Below are 19064 nucleotides of genomic sequence, written 5' to 3' on the forward strand. Positions count from 1 at the left end.
CATTGATTTTTTTACATTACCCTCATTCTGCCCTTAGTTACACCATCAATTAAGCAAATGCAATTGATTATATTGCCTTATAATGTTTCTCGTTTTCTTGAATGATCTCAGAATGAATCACATCAACCGCATGAATAAACAAAAAAGCAGTGAAAGTTAGCATCACATAGAATTGGAGGAATTTGGTTGCTGAGCATCTACATTCAAGCATGTAGGTGGACTGCTTGATTGATTGATTATCTGTCATCAAGTTGTTTTCAGCTCCTAGCAACCATGTACATTTTCTTCATCATGATCTATCCCTAACCTGTTCTTTCAAGCCTCCCAACACTAATTGCCAGTACATCTGAATCCATCCACCTTGCTGCTGGTTATCTTCTTCTTCTGTTTTCTCCCATTTTTTCCAGTGTTTTAGCTAGAAAGAGACCAGGGTCTACACACAATATTTAGTGCTTGGTCATTTATAATTTGAGTGAGAACTCTGAGTTGATTTGTTTGATGATCCACATCACACTCAGGACTACTCAGGATTAGCAGGGACATATAACTGTCTTCTGTACTTGAGGAGCTGTCACAAAGAAGAGAGGATTGACTTATTCTCTAAATCACCAGAGGGCAGTACAAGAAATAATGGTGGAAGCTTGTTAAAGAGACCTTCAACTTAGAAGTAAGGGGATATTTTCTGACAGTGAGAACAATTAATCAATGGAACAGCTTGCCTTCTGGAGTTGTGGGTGCTCCAACACTGGAGGTTTCAAAAATAGATTGGACAACCATTGGACTGGGATGGTATAAGGCTCCTGCCTTGAGCAGAGGACAGGAGTAGAAGACCCCCAAGGTCCTTTCCAGCCTTATAATTCTATATTCTATGTCTTCTCCAATACCAAAGTTCAAAGACTACCTTTCTTATCCTTCTTTGTCGAAGTCTTACTTTTGCTTCCATAAAGCGTCACAGGGAATACCATAGTTTGCATGAAAGTGTAGACACATCGTAGTATTTGAATATGTTTTCAAGGCCTCCATGGCTGTTCTAAGAAGTGCTAGTCTACACGACAGATTCCTTGACTGCTTGTTCCTTTAATGTTGATCATAGAGGCAGAAGCTATTCACCACTTTGATATCATCAGTCAATTCTAAGGCAGATTGTTCTACCTGTTGTCATTTGTTTAATCTTCTTTATATTTAAGTTTAATCTTTTTTTTTTTACTATTGCTCTTTGATGTTTAATAGTAGGGCTTCCAGATCCATTTCATTTTCAGCTATCAGAGTAGTGTCATCAGCATAGCACGGGTACTGTACCGATGTTTCCTCCTCTAATTTTAAAATTACACTCATCTTCTTCTAATCCAGCTTCCTTTAATATATATTCAGCATATAGGTTGAATAAATAAGGGGAGAATATACACGTATGATACTCCTTTGCCAATCTGGAACTAGTCTCTCTGCAGTAGCTTTATCCATGTAAGGCTTTAATCTGTGTTAGATGATGCTAAGCATTATTTTGCTAGTGTGTGAAATTAAGGCTATTGTACAATTGTTTATACACTCCGTCAAGTCTCCTTTATTTGGTATTGGAACATAGATTGACCTCTTCACTAGGTTGGCCACTGTTATTCTTCAGATTTGTTGGTCTAGCTTGGTTAGAACCTTGACTGATTCTGTTGCTTTCCATATTTCAGTAAGTATTCGATTAGTTTTTGTAGCCTTCTAACTTGGTAATGACTGGAGTGTTGTTCTAACTTAACCTTCTAGTACTAAAGTTATTGAAGTGGGGAATTGCTTCTAAGAAATCTTCGATGTTGACCTCTCTTCTGTGCAGAGTATACTCGTTCCATTTTCTTTTGATATGCTTTGAATTGGTTGCTATCTCTCCTTCAGCTACCAATTCAAGATTAGAAGCTCCTGATTTCAGAAACCTTTTGGAAGATTTCCCTTCCACAAAATGTATTCTTCCATTTTAAATGTCTCTACAGATGCTGTTGTAATATTGCTTGTTACATCTTGTAACAGCTCTCTGAAACTCTTTGCTAAATTCCTTTCCAATATTTTTTTGCCTTTCTTAGCTTTGACTTCTCTTCTTGGCAATTTCTATAGTTTGTTTTGACATCCAGTTTACTTTCTTTCCTTTCTTCATTTCTGGCAGTCACTTTTACATTAATCTTTAACTACTTTTTAAAATCCATTCCAAAATCCATAATTCCTTTGGTTCTTGATCAATGAAGGACTTCAGAGATTCCCAATGTTCTTGGAAATGGTGAATATATACTTAACATCATATCATGGAAATAGACTTTCTTAATTTTTTTAGCTTAACTTGCTGTCAACTTGTCAACTTGCACACAAGTAATCTGTGATCTGTTCCAGTCAGCACCTGACCGTATCTTTGATGCTATAATTCAGCTCTCTACCTCCTTTTAGCAATAATGTCATGCAGCCCAACTACATTTTCCTCTTTCATGTTTCCAACTTTGGCATTCCAGTGTCCAATCCCAAACAACATATCTTGCTTGCATGTTCTGTCAATGTCAATTGAACTTGATCATAGAAGTCAACAACTTCCTTTTCTCCTGCATCAGTGGTTGAGGCTAAACTTGAATGATTTTCACATTAAAGGTTGTCCACAAAGTCTAACTGATAATATTTCATCATTGATTGCATTTTAACCATGTGCTGTTCTTGTTATACCGTTCCAGACTATAAAAGCAACCCTGTTTAGTCTTTGTTTTTCATGTCTTCATGTAGATGGAACTATTGGCATTTTACATGGTTGTGCTTTTATTAATTATGTATTTAGCTCAGTTCCTGTCATTAAAAATAAATGCCACAGATGTTAACAGAAAGGTAAGCACTGGTTAATGTATCGTTCTTCTAGCAATCAACATGCATGTAATTTCTAGTAACAGGAACATAGCAAGAAAGGATGCAGTGGAAGGTTCATCAAGGGATTTAAAGAAGAGTTAGGGAAGTGACTAGATGGTGCTCCAAGGCCAAAATGTAACACTAGATGGCTTACAGTTTAATGGCACTGAGCAGTTTAATTCGGTAGAATGAAGAGATTTGGGATAACATCAGGAACAATGATAAATGTATATATCTACTTTACATCCTGAATTTTTTTTCTTTTTGAAGCTCATAATCAGCGGTGAGGTAATACTCTAAACTTCTCAAGGTCTGTAGTTGCCTATATAAATCATCCTGGTCTCAAAAAATGCCATCCATTGAGCAGCTTTTGTTCACAAAAGGGCAAAGGCCACCTCTGGGAAGATGCAAGATTAGCTTTAATAATGAACTTTTGAGCCCAGCATGGTGCTGAACATGGTTTTAAAAAAGAATTTGGAATGGAAAGCAATGCAGCAGGTCTGTCTTTTCTTCCTGCTGGCCTGAGGAAAATAGCAAACAGGAGGGTGGAAGGGAAAAGCAAGGTTAGAAGCTTGGATGTGCTTCAAAAGATGGCCAAGACTGGCACATCCTTGCCTCTTCACTTGGTCACAAGGAGGACAAACCATTGAACTTAAAGGCAATGATCTTTAATAGGCATGTAGCATATTCTCTCAAAAAGCGTAATATTATCTATAAAGATGGGTCAACAGCAATCTGCAATCCTGCTAATGCAGCTTTGCATGCTAAATGGCATGTCAGCAGCCCAAGACAGGGAGCTGAAATGCTTTTCTGATTGATCAGCAATACTGGCATGGGCCCCAGTGAAGAAAGGGCAATTTCACTGGGATAAAACTCTGTGGCTTTATGAAATAATATTTTCCACCTTTTCTTGGCCTAAGATTGTTTCATGATCTCTAAGCATTGTCTGATGGGCTAAAAAGAAATACTGCAAATAAGCAATTCATTTCAATTAGGTCTATGCAGCATTTGAGAAATAATTTGGAAGAATGCTTTTTAGTGTGTGGAGAGATATGAACATAGCATTGTTTAAAGTAACTTTATCTTTTCCTGAAATTGTGTGGCTGCTGTGTAATCCTCCGAAAAAATGTACTTGCTTAAAGGAGTTATAGGCAGGTGCTTTGTTCACATGCACAAGCACACACACACACACAGAGACAGATACAACACATTGGACAGTGTTGTAGGTTCCAAAGGTTGGAAAACCTTTTTGCTTCTTGCTAATGTTGAGGCTGCAGTTCTAACAAGAAAGGAAGGAAGGAAGGAAGGAAGGAAGGAAGGAAGGAAGGAAGGAAGGAAGGAAGGAAGGAAGGAAGGAAAGAAAGAAAGAAAGAAAGAAAGAAAGAAAGAAAGAAAGAAAGAAAGAAAGAAAGAAAGAAAGAAAAGCAGTTTCCAGCATAGGCATACATAATATTGCTCTGTTTGGTTTCCTTTACCAGATCTCTCTGAGTGAAGCTGCTGCGTGTTATATATCTAAACAACTTTCTGTTACATTAACTTGACTGTAGCTTATATGTGAGAAAATATATATACTTGTTCCCCTCTCTGGCCTCCAGTTGACGTTAAGATTGCTGAATTCTGATATCAGTAATGCCTCTTTTCTGTTAACATTGCTGGTGCAGATGAAAATGCTAAATCCAGATTTTTTTTTTCCAGACTCATTTCCTTTCCACCAAACAGGCAATTGAAAATATTGTCAGGGATGCTTTCTCATTCCAAGTGGAAAACCAAACTTTCAGGAAGAGAAGAAGGGGCAAAAAAGACAGGCACTTCAGCTTCCACAACTGAAACCCACATATTTGGAGAGCTTTCAGATTGGGAAGGCCTGGACAAAACTTTTGACAAGACAATTTGTTTTCTTTTTAGGGTATTCTCAACCATTTTCTCCAGCAAAGATATCTTATTTTCTTTTTTCAGCCATTTTGATGATCCAGCTTTCACACTCATATGTTATACCTGAGCAAATAGTAACTTTGACAATCTCTTTTGGTTGTCAGTGTGCTGTGCTTGCACTTTTATGTCTTTCTTCAACATTGCAAACATTTTTTTATTTGACAGCAACAGTCACCATCCTTGTGAATATATATATATATTCTCCTGCGTAAAATTGGAGGTTTTTTGGCAATGTTTCGATGAAGTCTCATTCGTCATCTTCAGGCTGGTGTCTTCGGCTTCGTGCTTCTAGGAGCACGAAGCCGAAGACACCAGCCTGAAGATGACGAATGAGACTTTGTCGAAACGTCACCAAGACACTTCCAATTTTACGCAGGAGAAGACCCGAATAACCAAAGACCTACATACAAACACCCGTGAAAACCTCAGAAACCATATATATATCTCAGTGGTGGGTTGCTGCTGGTTCGGACTGGTTCACAAGAACCGGTAATAAAACTGGCGGGGGGCTTCGCCCACTGACCCAGACATCATCATAGGCGATCTGCGCATGTGCAGAAGCTTCTGCGCATGCATATGCATGCGAGTGCGAGTGCGATGCAAACCGGTAGTAAAGATAAGTAGAACCCACCCCTGATATATGCAGCGGTGGGATTCAGCCAGTTTGTACCACTTCTGGAGAACCGGTTGTTAACTTTATGAGCAGTTTGGCAAACTGGTTGTTGGAAGAAATAATTAGGGCAGAGAACCAGTTGTTAAATACTTGAATCCCACCACTGTGTGTGTGTGTGTGTGTGTATGTATGTATGTATGTATGTATGTATGTATGTATGTGTGTATGTGTGTATATATATATATATATATACACTGCCCCACCACATACATCGGACAAACCAACAGAAGAATAAGTGCACGCATTGAAGAACACAAGAACTCAGTCAAAAAAGAGGAACCAACTTCTTCCCTGGTCCAACACCTCAAAGCCACAGGACATGATATTGACTTTAAAAAGACCAGAACTATCGCCAAAACCGAACACTTTAACAACAGAATAATCAGAGAAGCCATCGAGATAGAAAAACGTCCACACAGCATGAATAAACGAGATGATACCTCCCGCCTACCAGCCATTTGAAAACCCGCCCTTATTGACAAACGAGTCCCTAACACAAAGAATGACACCAGACCCACACTCACGAGAGCCACACAGGATGTAACCACCACACATCCATGCAGAAAGCAGACTCAAACCCACACTGAGGATGAGGCACGACTGCGGACCAGAAGCCAGACCACAGCTGCATCATTAGCCCCTTTAAACCCCCCCAATCCATACATGAAGCATGAAGAGGTAGCACGGCCACGAACACGAAGCCAAACAACAGCATCACAGCTCCATTCCTTTGCCTATTTGTAGTGTGTTGGCATTGCCCGTTAACAAAACTTTAACGCACATTGAACAGCAGACTACTTTCTGCAGTGTCTTTTTTCATCTTCTACCATATAATGTTTAAGTTTTCTTCACTTCCAACTGTCAAAGTGATTTCCTTGACTTCTACTCAAGTTGAACTTTCCATGCATGACGAGCAATCTGATTGAGTTGAATAACCTGCAATAAAAAGCAGAACAATGCTTTTGGGTGAGCAATATCCAATAGATCTAATTGCAATCCCCCATATTCTGCATTGTGTGTAGAGAAAAATCAAGTGGTGGGATGTTAGAGATTGCAAAATTGACAGCTGTATTTTGTCCTACAAAGATAAGAAGAAGACAATGACCATGTCAGTGATTAAGTCCCAAAATACTGGCATGGCCCTAGTACTATGATTCTACTTACCAGCAGCACTGTGAGGCCCTCTTTATTTAGTACACACAGAAGAGAGTTGGTTAAGCTAAATGCATTTGAAATGAAGGCAGAAATGCATAATTACTAAACAAAGTTGCATTAATTTTAGTGGAAACTAAGTACAACCAACTTACTCTGGACACATTACTCTTTACTCTTATGGGAAACAAAAATGCTATGACTGGGGTGGGGGGGTCACCATTTCAATGTTGAGCCTGATACTTGGTGGGCCAGCATTCTGTCTCTGATAGGAATCCTGAAATATATAGGCTTTCTCTTTAATTTATGCCCACAAGCGAACAATAAAGTGTTTTAGAGAACAGAAGAACAACATATTTATACATGCCCATATTCTTCAAGCCTCTTAGAAGTGTATTTTGTGTCACTATGGTTCACTTTCTTCCTAGGATTAAGGAGACACCCACATTAAAGCTTCTTTACTATGACTTGGGAAAGAGCTGATTTATTGACATGGCAGTGGGTGATGCCATTGGTCTGAATCAATAGATTAAAAAAAAAATGAAATGTAGGCTATCATTACCAGAATATTGATTGAAATCCTCTCCTTGGCTATCACTCACAGACATCTAAAGATTGCTTTACTCCTCAATAAAATAGTCATCAATGTCAGGCCCATATGATGCATTGGGACTGCCAGACAATCCATCAGGTGTCAAAAAGATCATGGATCCCTAGCAAAGGATCCAACATAATCTATTAGTTGCTTTTAAACAATGCCTTTGATTTCATGCCATGGTCCATCTATTGCCTTAACAGCTGTAGACTTCTGAGCTACACTCAGAAATCTATTTCTGTGGGCCAGAGTTGGTTACAATTCCACTATACCAATGTATGTCCTTACACTAAAAATATGAAATAAAAAAACTTCATGTAGTGTGTTTTGATGGGACGTTTTATTTATTTATTTAATTATATGCTGCTGATCTCATTCGGCAAAGGTACTCTGGGTGACATATGAAAGGATTTCGCATATCTAATGTACAATATTCAAAATTCTGTTTTGCATTTGTTTCTTTTTTTATTCCTGTCCATTATTTAGCAGTAAGGTACAATCCTTTAAAAAGCATGATAAAACAAATCAAATGTAATCAATAATACCTTAATTTCAAAGACTATTAATCATAGAAATACAAGACAGAGAGGCACAATGGACAGAAGACATGATCAGGTTATGGCCATTAAGTTCCCCCAATGCCAGATGGTCTTCTGATGCCAAAGACATCTAATGTCAGCGTCAGTCTGGCCTTGACATGAGTGCTGTTCCAGGATGACCCTCTTCCATGTTCCCACATAATATGCTCTTCCAGCTGTGAGTGCTACCTATGCCCTGTAGATATTAATATTTAGGCAGGTACATATGTAAGAAGGGTCTTCTTCAATAATTAGGTTTCTAATCTTTTAAAAGTCTTAAATGTCATGGGTAAAATCTAAATGTCTTATCAGAAATATGGAATAAGCTACTGCATGCTTTTTAAGCATCCATGTTATATGGGGTTCGGGAAGGGTATTCTGAATAACATCCTCACTGTAGTGGTGGGTTGCTACAGGTTCGCCCTGATTTGGGCGAACCGGTAGCAGCAGCGGCAGGAGGCTCTGCCCACCTGCCCAGACGTTATCAAATACGTTCTGCACATGTGCAGAAGATTCTGCGCATGTGTCAGCCCCCGCTTTTACTGCTTTGGCTGCCATAAGAAACGGGAGGGGGGAGAGCTAGGGGGCCTGGGGGGGGGAAGCGTGCTGGAGGAAGAACGAAACTTTGGAAGAAACGAAACTGAATCTTTGAAGTTGCTATCGGGTCAACCGTCGTGGCATTCCTGATTGATGACGCTGCCAGATGTGCTTCCACCTGACCCTGGGAGACCTTTGGATTAGATGATTTATGATGGACAGTGGGAGGGATGCTTTCTATATGCACTTTTCACGCTTATTGCCTTTAATTTCAGCTTTCCTGGGTTGCGTTCACTTCATTTTCTAGTAAAAGTACTTTCTCTATAAATCATGGAGTTTGGGTCATTCTTTCCTGGACTTTGAAGGAAGCATACCTGACATTAAGCAGAAGTGGCGCACACATGTGCGAACCGGTAACAAAGGTAAGTGAAACCCACCACTGCCTCACTGCCATATTCTGCACTAAGCACAGCTTCTGAGTCATTATCAGATGCAGACCCTTCCAGTATCCATTGAAATAATCCACATGTAAAATTATCAAGTCATTGAGAAAACAATCCCTGACAAGACACAGAGGACCAAATGCACTCTGGGCTATTAAAAATCACACAAGCTTTACTTGACACAGATTAATCCAGGATAGGTGTCTCTGTTCCTTCAGAATTCAATTTCATCCAGAGTTGAAGAGTTGCACAATTTCCAAATCACACAAGAGTTGCACAAATCATTAGTTGCAAAAGTCTGTCTTATTTATCAAATTATTGCCCCTCATTCAGCTATTTAAAATGTCTAGTCATTGGTCCAATATCTGTATGGTGTCAGCTGACTCTAGTAAATAGGGAAAAATAAAGTTGGATATGATCAACAACTGGTGATGTCCAATTCCCAGTCTTCTAACAGTGCCACTCACTTGCTTAGCAGCCATAAGTAGAAGCCTTCTACTTCAGTCTCAGATAGAGAAATCAGCAGTTGGTTGGTGTTATCAAAAGTGCTTCCCTTCCCTACCCCCACTACCTTATTCCAGGCATAGGACATTTGCCAGAGTAACCAAGACAGTTCCAAAACCAGGCCCAAAAGCCAACTGGAACTAGTCTGCATAATCTGTATTCTTACTTCGATCAGTCACTGCCTCTCAAGTACCTGCCTTATATATAAATGACAGTTTATATTATATTTTGAAGAAAGTTATCCCTCTTTCCCAGAAATTATTTTAAGCACCCCCCCCAAAAAAAACCCAATCAGAAACAAGGGAGATGGACAGTTAAGAAAGATGAAGTATGAATGAATGGATGAATGAATGAAAAACAAAGAATGAATGAATGAATGAATGAATGAATGAATGAATGAATGAATAAATAAATAAATAAATAAATAAATAAATAAATAAATCTGACTTTAAAGCCACTCACAGGGTAAAAAGGATATTCTCCTTTTTACCTAAATTCTCAGAGAACTTATTTTCAAAAGAATCAAGCAAATAGAAATTCAGAAATAGCTGCATTTAGAATAAAACTAAATGGCAGGTTAGATCTCTATGTTTTGTTCTGAGCTTGAATTCTTAATAATAATTCAGGACCATTCAGGGAAGCCTTTGTAGGAATTGTTCAAAGCCCAAGGATGATTTCATCCAGACAGTATATATTTTCCTTTGAGATATGTGGAACTGTTTGAGAGGAAGATTCAAAAGGGCCCATTAAATCCAGGGATGGCCTGATCTTGTGCCCTCTAAGTTAAAACCAAAGGGGAGTCACCTCTGGAGTTCTAAAAATTAAGATATCAAGATCTGCTTTATTCAGAGGCATCTTCCAGAGGAACAAGAACAGAAGGTTATTGTTAAACGGCAAATGACATAAAAGAAGCTTTCTTGCCATGACAACAGAACTTGGGGTCCAGTTATTTTTCCTCCACCTGGAATTTTTGGTTCACAGATTCCAACTATCTTAGTGTGCCTTTAGCTTTATTGCTTGAAAATAAATAAACATGGCGATGGATGAATTAAGTTTTTCTGCTTTCTCTCAATTTGCAAATATATTTACAAATATGTCAAGTTTGACTGAAAGTTTAAAAACAAAATATCCTAACAACATTGTATGCTTTACTGTGTCCAGGATATGCATTTTTGTTTAGTTTCTTCAAACATGATGTATTTTCATACCTTATTTAATGAATATATTTATATTTGTACAAACCTTCCTTCAATATGCTTTTTAAAATTAGAAATGCATTGGAAAATGTGGATAAAATATTATTTTGAATGTTAACATTCAAATGTAAACTAAACAAATTTCCCCCTGCTGCTACAAGATTTATGTTCAATTCCTCATAGGCTCTTAGGCCTACGAGACCCCCTTAGGTACTGGATCTCAGGATTATCCCACACAAATGGAAAGTGCTTATAAAAACACATGCATTCTTGTTTGTAGTGGCACCTAACAGGATAAGGTTTGGACCAGTAGCATAGTCTAAACCAGGGGTCAGCAACCTGTGGCTCCGAAGCCACATGCGGCTCTCTGGGTCCTCTGCTGTGGCTCCCTGTCGGGTGATCCCACCACTGGCTGGCCCCACCTCTCGCCCTCCCCTCCCAGTCACTCCTCGCCTGGCCTGAGAAGGTAAGGGTGATGGCGGGGGATGGAGAAGTGGCCAGGGCAGAGAAAGAGAGATACAGAGACGGGGAGAGAGGGAGAGAGACATAGAGAGATACAGAGGGAGAGGAAGAGAGGGAGGGAGGGGGGAGGGAGGGAGAGATGTCAAAAGGGTTTTGTCGTTCCTGGTGTTTTTTAACAACTGGTTCTCTGCCCTAATGACCGGCTGGGTAGGTGTGGCTGGGGGGGGGTGTCATGTGACTGGTGGAAGTGAGTGACATCGAGTTGGCCATGCCCACCCAGGTTTTGTGGCTCCCAGTGTTTTCTTTCTGTGGGAAATGGGTCCAAATGGCTCTTTGAGTGCTTAAGGTTGCAGACCTCTGGTCTAAACTGATCTCAAACTTCTGTAGAATGCCAAGGCTCAGTAGAGCAGGTTGAAAATAGATATAAAACAATCTGAGAAACATGTTTAACTGAGCAAAGTGAATCAGGAATTTACTCCTTGTGCAAGAGATGAATCCATATAAATGAGACAGAAACAAGATGGACAGATTTCAATACAAGGAATGATGTTGTCCCACTCAGTCATCTAGCAAAGAAAGACCCCTCGCCATATGTTTTGCTGAAATCATACTTTACTGAAGCTTAAATGGTTACAGGAGTAGCATAAGCTGAATCTGAGGTTTTCCCATGCAAACACAACACAAAGGAAAATTCCCTCTTCCTCCACCCACTGGCCATCCCCCAGTTATCTGCAAATGTCCAATCAGGTGCTTGTATATTGTTTAGGAAACAGGTGCTCAGTTCCCAGCTCTGCATATCATTAATTGACCTTGACTGGCTCTAGCTTCTCACAGGGCTCAGCTGGGTTTCCATCCCCCTCCTTTTTCCTTACATTTCAATCTTTCCCTCTCTCCTCCCCCGTGTTAATGTCAGGTTGTCAGCTCATGAAGTCTGGATAGGACAGGTGAAAGGCAGCCATGACAGGTGTATAGACACAGACTTGATCAAAGGTTCCAAGTTGCAGTATTAGTTCTACCCAGGTATAAAAAGAAGATGGCTAGCCCAGCCCAAAGGTCTGTGAGAAATTTCACAGCAAATTGCAAGAGGAGGCTGGTAACTCTGGGATTGTCTGAATGAAAGTACATCCTCCCTATCCCAAACAGGACAATCTCATTTGTAGGCAAAGCTGAAAAAGCTTAAGCTTTTAAAGTTCTCTTCATTGATTGAGGATTTGCAACTAAATCACTTTCTATAGAAATGCATTTGCTCCCTCATTCTGAGTGCATTAACAGACCAAAGGAGGGAGCAGGATTCCCTCACAATGCATGATTGTCTGACATTGACATGTGAGAAGCGCACATTAATTTGAGTCCTTGGGTATGCATAGTACATGCCTCTCAGGAAATTCCAGACTAAATCAGCCAATCCTGACCAGATTCAGAGTGCTTTGCGAGCCAGGTCTGAATTAGTCATTTAACTGTAATAGGATTTCATTTTTCAAATAGCTAAACATTGGAAGCTTCAGAGGTAAGGCAGGTATTTATGGTTTGGGCTTCTTTTCAGGAAAAGAGGGTGATATTTGACAACAAAAAAGGCCAAAGACATCCTATTCGTCTCTCTGTCTAGAAGGAGGTAACACAGATGGTGCTCAGGGGCAACACAAATTCAATTTTCTAAGATGCATCGAACCAACATTAAGCACATTAATCCCTACTCATTTCAGTGGGAGGGTGTTATTACGATGAATGGTTCTCTTACTAGTATAAAAGGAATTTAATGTGCTCAGCTGGTTTGTATTGATAATACCCAACCCCTTGCAGGGTAATCAAACATATTTTCAGTAAGGTAGAAAAAAAACCCCAAGTTGTTCACAGGCACACAGGACAGATTAGGTACAAAACCTGCTGTTTAATTCAGGAAAGCATCTTCAATCCATTATATTCAATCAGAAAATGGAAAATGAGAAAGAATCCTGCTGAATTAGACAAAGAGTTCCCCAAGCCCAGCATACTCTTTCCACAATGCCTCTAGAGGTCTACCAGCCAATCTGAAAGATATGTTCTCTTTTCCATTGTGGTCACCCAGCACTTTTATGCGGAGACATTTTGGAGAGTCCCCATTGTCTACAGTTGTTGACAAAATAGTCTCCTTTGCTTGGTTCCTTGGTTTGTTTTTACAATCATCCACTGTAATTGATCATCATTGCATCATGTGAAGTCTATAAATTTGTTATGAATTCTATGAAAAAAGCATTTGTTTAGTTTGGTCTGGATCCTCTGTTAATCTAGTCTTTGCTGCTATCTACTGTCTTGCAGATTATTGCAGCAAGATCCAATAGCCTTAGAATGATGTAGTTCTAACATGAGGTTAGATCAGCTGAGGTCTAACCTCATGCTGGTCTAACCTCATGCTTTTTGTATTTATTGAACATACTGCATATATACTTATGTCATGTTTCCCAGTAGAAATTTCTTTGGACTTCTTTTGAAAGCAAAATAATTGAGCCCAATCAGTTATCCTTTTTAATTCACTTTTGAGCAGCTGCACAGGGCAACTGTATTGTGGCCTCATTTTAAAATGTGTATGAGGGCATCACAGGGCTGATAGCATTATTTCCAATACTTTCTCTAGTAATGCCAATGGCATTGCCTTTTTTATAGCTGCCACACATTGCTTTGACCTTTTCATTGATTTCTCAGCCATGACTCCAAGATCAGAAAAATTACTGATTTAACCTGACAAGTGATCGACAATCCAGTCCTTGACCTCATTTACAATGAGAAAAATAAACAGGATATTAAGGACTAATTCTGACCAAGTATAACAATAATTATAGAAAAACGTATTTTATTTATTAAGCCATAGCAAACAGGCCATAATTGTCTAAGTGTCATAAAAGTTCCTTATTATCTGATAAGGCCATCTCCACTTTTATTTTAAAGCCACATTTGTAGAAATGATTTCCATTTTTTGTGGAAAACAATTGTTCCTGCAAAATTATACACTGTAATCTAAAATATGTTAGATTCATTGTACTTCAATTTCTGGTACATAGATAGTCATCAACTTAACCATAATTGAGCCCCAAATTTTTGATGTGAAACAATTGTTAAGTGAATTTTGCCCCATTTTATGACCTGTCTTGTACAGTTGTTAAGTGAATCACTGCAGTTGTTAAGTTAGTAATACAGTTGTTAGGTGAATCTAGCTTCCCCATTGGCTTTGCTTGTCAGAAGGTCACAAAAGGTGATCACATGATCCCAGGACATTGCAACCGTCATAAATATGAACCAATTGTCAAGTATCTGAATTTTGATCATGTGATGGGGACACTGCATCAGTTGTAAGTTTGAAAAATAGTCATAAGTCACTTTTTTCAATGCTCTTGTAACTTTGAACGGTCACTAAAGGAAAAGTTTTAAGTCAGGGACTATCTGTACTATATATACATATTCTATCTATTTCTATTTTATTTCTTTTTGTAAAGGAAAACATATTGGTGACTTAGCCATTGGTGACTCTTACCCATGCTTGCTTAGAATTTCAGAATAGAAATGCAAAGCTAGTTGTCAGTGTATAAAAGGTCATGAATTGGAATAGACATGGCAACAGGTCAGCCAATGGGGACTGTTTGGTGACTCAGACACTTCGGAGCCTGGGCATGGCTTAGCTTGACTGTTATGTATAAAAGAGTTGTTTGTCCTTGCAATATTGCCTCTATATTATATACCTTCTGTGTTTCTGTCTTCTGAGTTCTGGTTATGGCTTCTGCTGTGTGGGTATTGTATATAAAGAAGTTTCTTATATAAATGAATCCTGCTGAATTGTTTACTTGTGTGCTGGTTGGATTGCTGCAAACTCTAATACTAAAGTTATGTCCCATTGAAAACAGTGGACAATATTCCTGTTAAGATATACATTCAAGTAAGGATTTGATTCAGTTTATGCATATTTTCATGACTGATCTACATCCTACGTACTATGGAAGAGGAAAGAAAAACACTGTAAAATAAAAAGGTTAAGCAGATCTTTAGAAGACTTTTATTAGGGCTTTTCAAAATTATTATTTGTCATGGTTCTTTGTGGCCCGCAGAATCCTCTTCTTCCTAGGCACATACAACATACAAACTCAAAGTTTACAGTAACATGAGTAAAGCTTTCTTATTGTTTCAGAAACAGAAGTTTAATTATGAATCTATAAATTATGAACATTTGCCATCTTATTCTCACGTTTCTTGTGAGAATGTCCACTAAAGAAAAGAATTACAGTACCCAGTATTGTAGGAATGGGATTCATAATGTTTTGAGGCAGGATCTGGAGATAAGAGAGGGACTGGCTCAAGGTCACCCAGCTGGCTTCATGCCTAAAGCAGGGCTAGAACTGGCAGTCTCCTGGTTTCTAACCTTATGTCTTAATCACTACACCAAACTGATTCTCAAAAGCATAAATTAAAATAATACATATTCTCTGTTCTCAAACTAGGTCAATAAAAATACTGCACATTTCACCTTTTTACATGTATTTGCATTACATTTTGTATATTTTTAATGTTTTTTTCCTTTTTTTATAGCATATAACATTTTAATATTTCTGGAATACCCAACAATAAAATGGCACTAACACTGTTTATCAAAAGGTTCAGCTATTGAATATAAAGAATTTTGGATTACATGCATGTACAGTAAAATGCAAAGAGGAAAATCTGCTCAAATGAGAAACAAATGAGTTGGCAATAATCCCAAGAAATATGATATTGCCAAGATTTTAGGATTGATGCAGCTAGCTCTACATAAAATAGCTAAGGCAGGAGAGCTGATAAAGCTGAGCATAAAGACCAGTTACATTATATCTGGGCTGCTAAGCTCCAGATGACCACAAGAAGGCTGGTAAGAGTTTCTGCAGTATCTAGCTGCATGACAGTCCTGGACTTATATATACATCCTTCTTTTAGACAAATGTCATTGTAGAATAAGGACAGCCTGTCCCCAGTGATGAGACACTAGAGAATAAATGGCTTGCATCAATTGGTTCACTTCTATTAAATGACAAGTTTGCTTTTCCATTAGTCACAAGCATTTTGTGTGGGAAAGAGTGTGATTGCACTATGATCTGAATGAATTCTGTTGCAGATCTAGACTGCACTCAAGAGAACTGATTGGGGGAAAAAACATGTTTCCAGAACTTCTTGATCTCCAAACATATCTCTGCTCTTAAGGATTTCCTTTAGTGCAAATCAAAAAAATGTGTTTATTGGGAAAACATTTCTGATTCAGTGAAGTATTTTAGCAATCTAAACAGAATGGGAAAAACCGGACTAGGAGAAGAAGATTAAAACACTAGAATGCATCATGGGGTGGAAAGAGCAGGCAAGGAAGAAGGGGAGAGGAAGACAGAAAAATTAAGGACAAAAGGGACTGAGTAATTACAAACTCAAAACGGAGAAACTGAAGAGAAATGATGTAACAATGATATATTTATAGAAGAATACATAGTCTGAATCTAATGAATGAAGAACCTGCCAAACATTCCTTTGTTTAGAAGTAATTAAGAAAAAAATATTAAGCTGAGATATAATTTGGTTTTCAAATAATGTACTTTTGGATGAGAAGCAGAACATTTTCAAGGGGGAAAAAAAACAAGAAAATCTAGTTGCCTTTTGAAAAGCATCTTTGGGGCAACCCTGACCTGGATGATTGAGAATCTCCATAGACTTCCAGCAGAACAGATCAAGCCTACTTCTATGACTTCTTGTAGCTGCTAGGGCCGTGATGGTGAACCTATGGCACGCATGCCACAGGTGGCACGCAGAGCCATATCGGTGGGCACATGAGTGTTGCCCTAGCTCAGGTCCAGCGCGCATGCGTGCACTGGCCAGCTGATTTTCAGGCCTTCTGGGCCTACCAGAAGTCGGGAAACAGGCTGTTTCTGGCCTCTGGAGGGCCTCCAGAGGGGTGGGGAAGGCTGTTTTTGCCCTCTCCCAGAAAGGCCCACCGTGCCAAAAGCAGGGGGGGTTGGGGTTGGGGCGCATTGAATTATGGGTCCCTGTGCTCCCCCCGCTTTCGGCACGCAATGGCAAAAAGGTTAGCCATCACTGTGCTAGGGTATGGAAGGCTGGCAAAAGTAGAGGCGGTTCCTGAGCCACCACTCCTTCTACCCAACCGAAGGCTTATGTGGGAGTGGAGAACCAACAGAGAAAGCAAGGCAAAGGGGAAATGTCTCCAAGCTACTGTATCCCAAGAAGAAGCTGCCTACTCCTCCCCAATGTATTAGGTGCTGCAGTGAGTATTGTGTTGAGGGAAATGCTGCCATGGATATCAGCAGCTAAAGACACTTCCTGTTCACCTTCCTTCTAAGATAAAGCATCAGAGATGCCAGAGTGATCTGCAGAATAGGAGAATAGCTCTACATCCCTCACTGGTGGCAGAAGATATGGGTGGGAGAAACAATGATATGCATTGGTGGCAGTTCTCCATTCTCAGGGAATGGTCACTTTGGCCATAGATGAGAGAAACTGGAGGGGAGGAGAGAGCTGAAGTGGGTCTTCTGCTTCCAGCAACTGGCCCAAAGGAGACACTTCTCCTCCCCCATTTGTCTCTTCCTTCACTGCTCTGCCTGATTGCCTCAGCTGGACAGTCGGTACTCAAGTACTTCAGCAGTGCAGCCAGGATATGCTGTCAGCTAGGGTTGATGAATAAAAGCAATATAGAGACACCTTACAGAAAGCCAACTTTTTCAGCAGAAGAGCTTATTGCCAAAAGCAGATTTTCTAGGTCCCTCTTAGTTGCTAGGCAACATGGCTATAGAGCTCCTAATGAGATATGTAGCCTAGGTGACCCTTGCTATTAGGCAAACTTAGGTTTTAAGGACAAATTAATATTTGATGTAGTTTTTAGTGTGCTTCTCTGCCATTACTTTCCCAGCATTACATTTGCTTATATTTTTTCCTATCAGTTGTTTCCAGGCTGTTACTTGTCAGCTATATTAGAAGATGCTGGGATGGGGAAGGATGAGTGATGCAGGATCCCAAAATTGGAAATGAAGAGCAGATGTTACTTCTTGAGGCCATCCTCATGAGTATAGTCACTTGAGTCTGCTGTTGAAAATTAACCCAAGTCCTACCAACTGCATTGTCCTATCATGAATTTCCTTCCAAGGCCTGGAATTTGGGAATGTATACCTCTTGACAACAGCAGTGGGAAGAACAACCCAAAACACTCTTTTTTTGTTGGTGTTACAGCAAAGAAAAATATGCATTTCCATTTAAATTACATCAAATGTTTTAAATTTACATCTATGCATAGAAATTAAGATACTGTTTTCATGTGAATTCATCCTCTTTAAAATTCTTTTTCTTTTCACTCTTATTCTCTGTAAGTGACATGTAAAGACTAAGTGATCAAGTGAGTAAGAGTTTAGGGACATTCAATAAGCTTCTTAGTTTATCCATACTTACTCAGAAGTAAGTCCATTTTCTTATTGGCTTGTCTTTTTTTTCCAATCTGTTCAACTAGTATTGAAGGAACAATTTACAGGCTATAGAAATAAAATATAGAAAAATAGTCCAGGGGAAGGGAAGGCAGGAAAAGGAGGTGCAATTTCAGCAACTTAATCAGTATAGACAGTTCTCCTATAAGATAGCATAGAAGCACAGAGAAAGACAGATACATAGTCTAAATGTTTAGCTAACAGGACATTATTGACATTTTCACTGTTTAAGTAGAGATGTAATTCGTCTCCCTGGTTTCTGTGCACCTTCCTGAGAGAGAAATAGTGGTTCGCTGGCCAGAAAAACATCTGAGCAGTAGTTATGTAATAGTAGACTGCTCCATCTACTCAGGTGGGATCTGAGCCAATCTTACTAATCACGGGTAAGCAACTGTGCATTTTCTTGGCTACATCTCTCTCTCTCTCTCTCCTAAACAAGCACAGAGTGTGATCAGAATCAATTACATAATTGCAGCTACAATAGAAACCAAGGGACAGGTAATTAGGGCCACATTTTTATTAATTTACACTAGAGGTTTGTAGCAGAAGCATTAACCATGCAGGATCTGACTGAGGTGGAAAATGCCTCCGTCCCCCATAACTTCCTTTCCTTTACATTCTTTAAAATACATTCTTATTTAAAGTTTTAAAAACAATAAAAATTACA

The 19064-nt window shown here is 39.2% G+C and overlaps 1 protein-coding gene across 1 annotated transcript in view; it reads left to right on the plus strand.

Annotated features, from left to right (window-relative positions):
- TNR (tenascin R) overlaps window positions 1-19064 on the plus strand; it is a 494447-nt gene that overhangs the window by 112447 nt on the left and 362936 nt on the right. The window lies entirely within an intron of this gene.

The sequence above is a fragment of the Pantherophis guttatus genome, chromosome 3 (genome assembly GCF_059756535.1).
Source record: "Pantherophis guttatus breed Tessera chromosome 3, ASM5975653v1, whole genome shotgun sequence".
NCBI classification, from domain to species: domain Eukaryota; kingdom Metazoa; phylum Chordata; class Lepidosauria; order Squamata; family Colubridae; genus Pantherophis; species Pantherophis guttatus.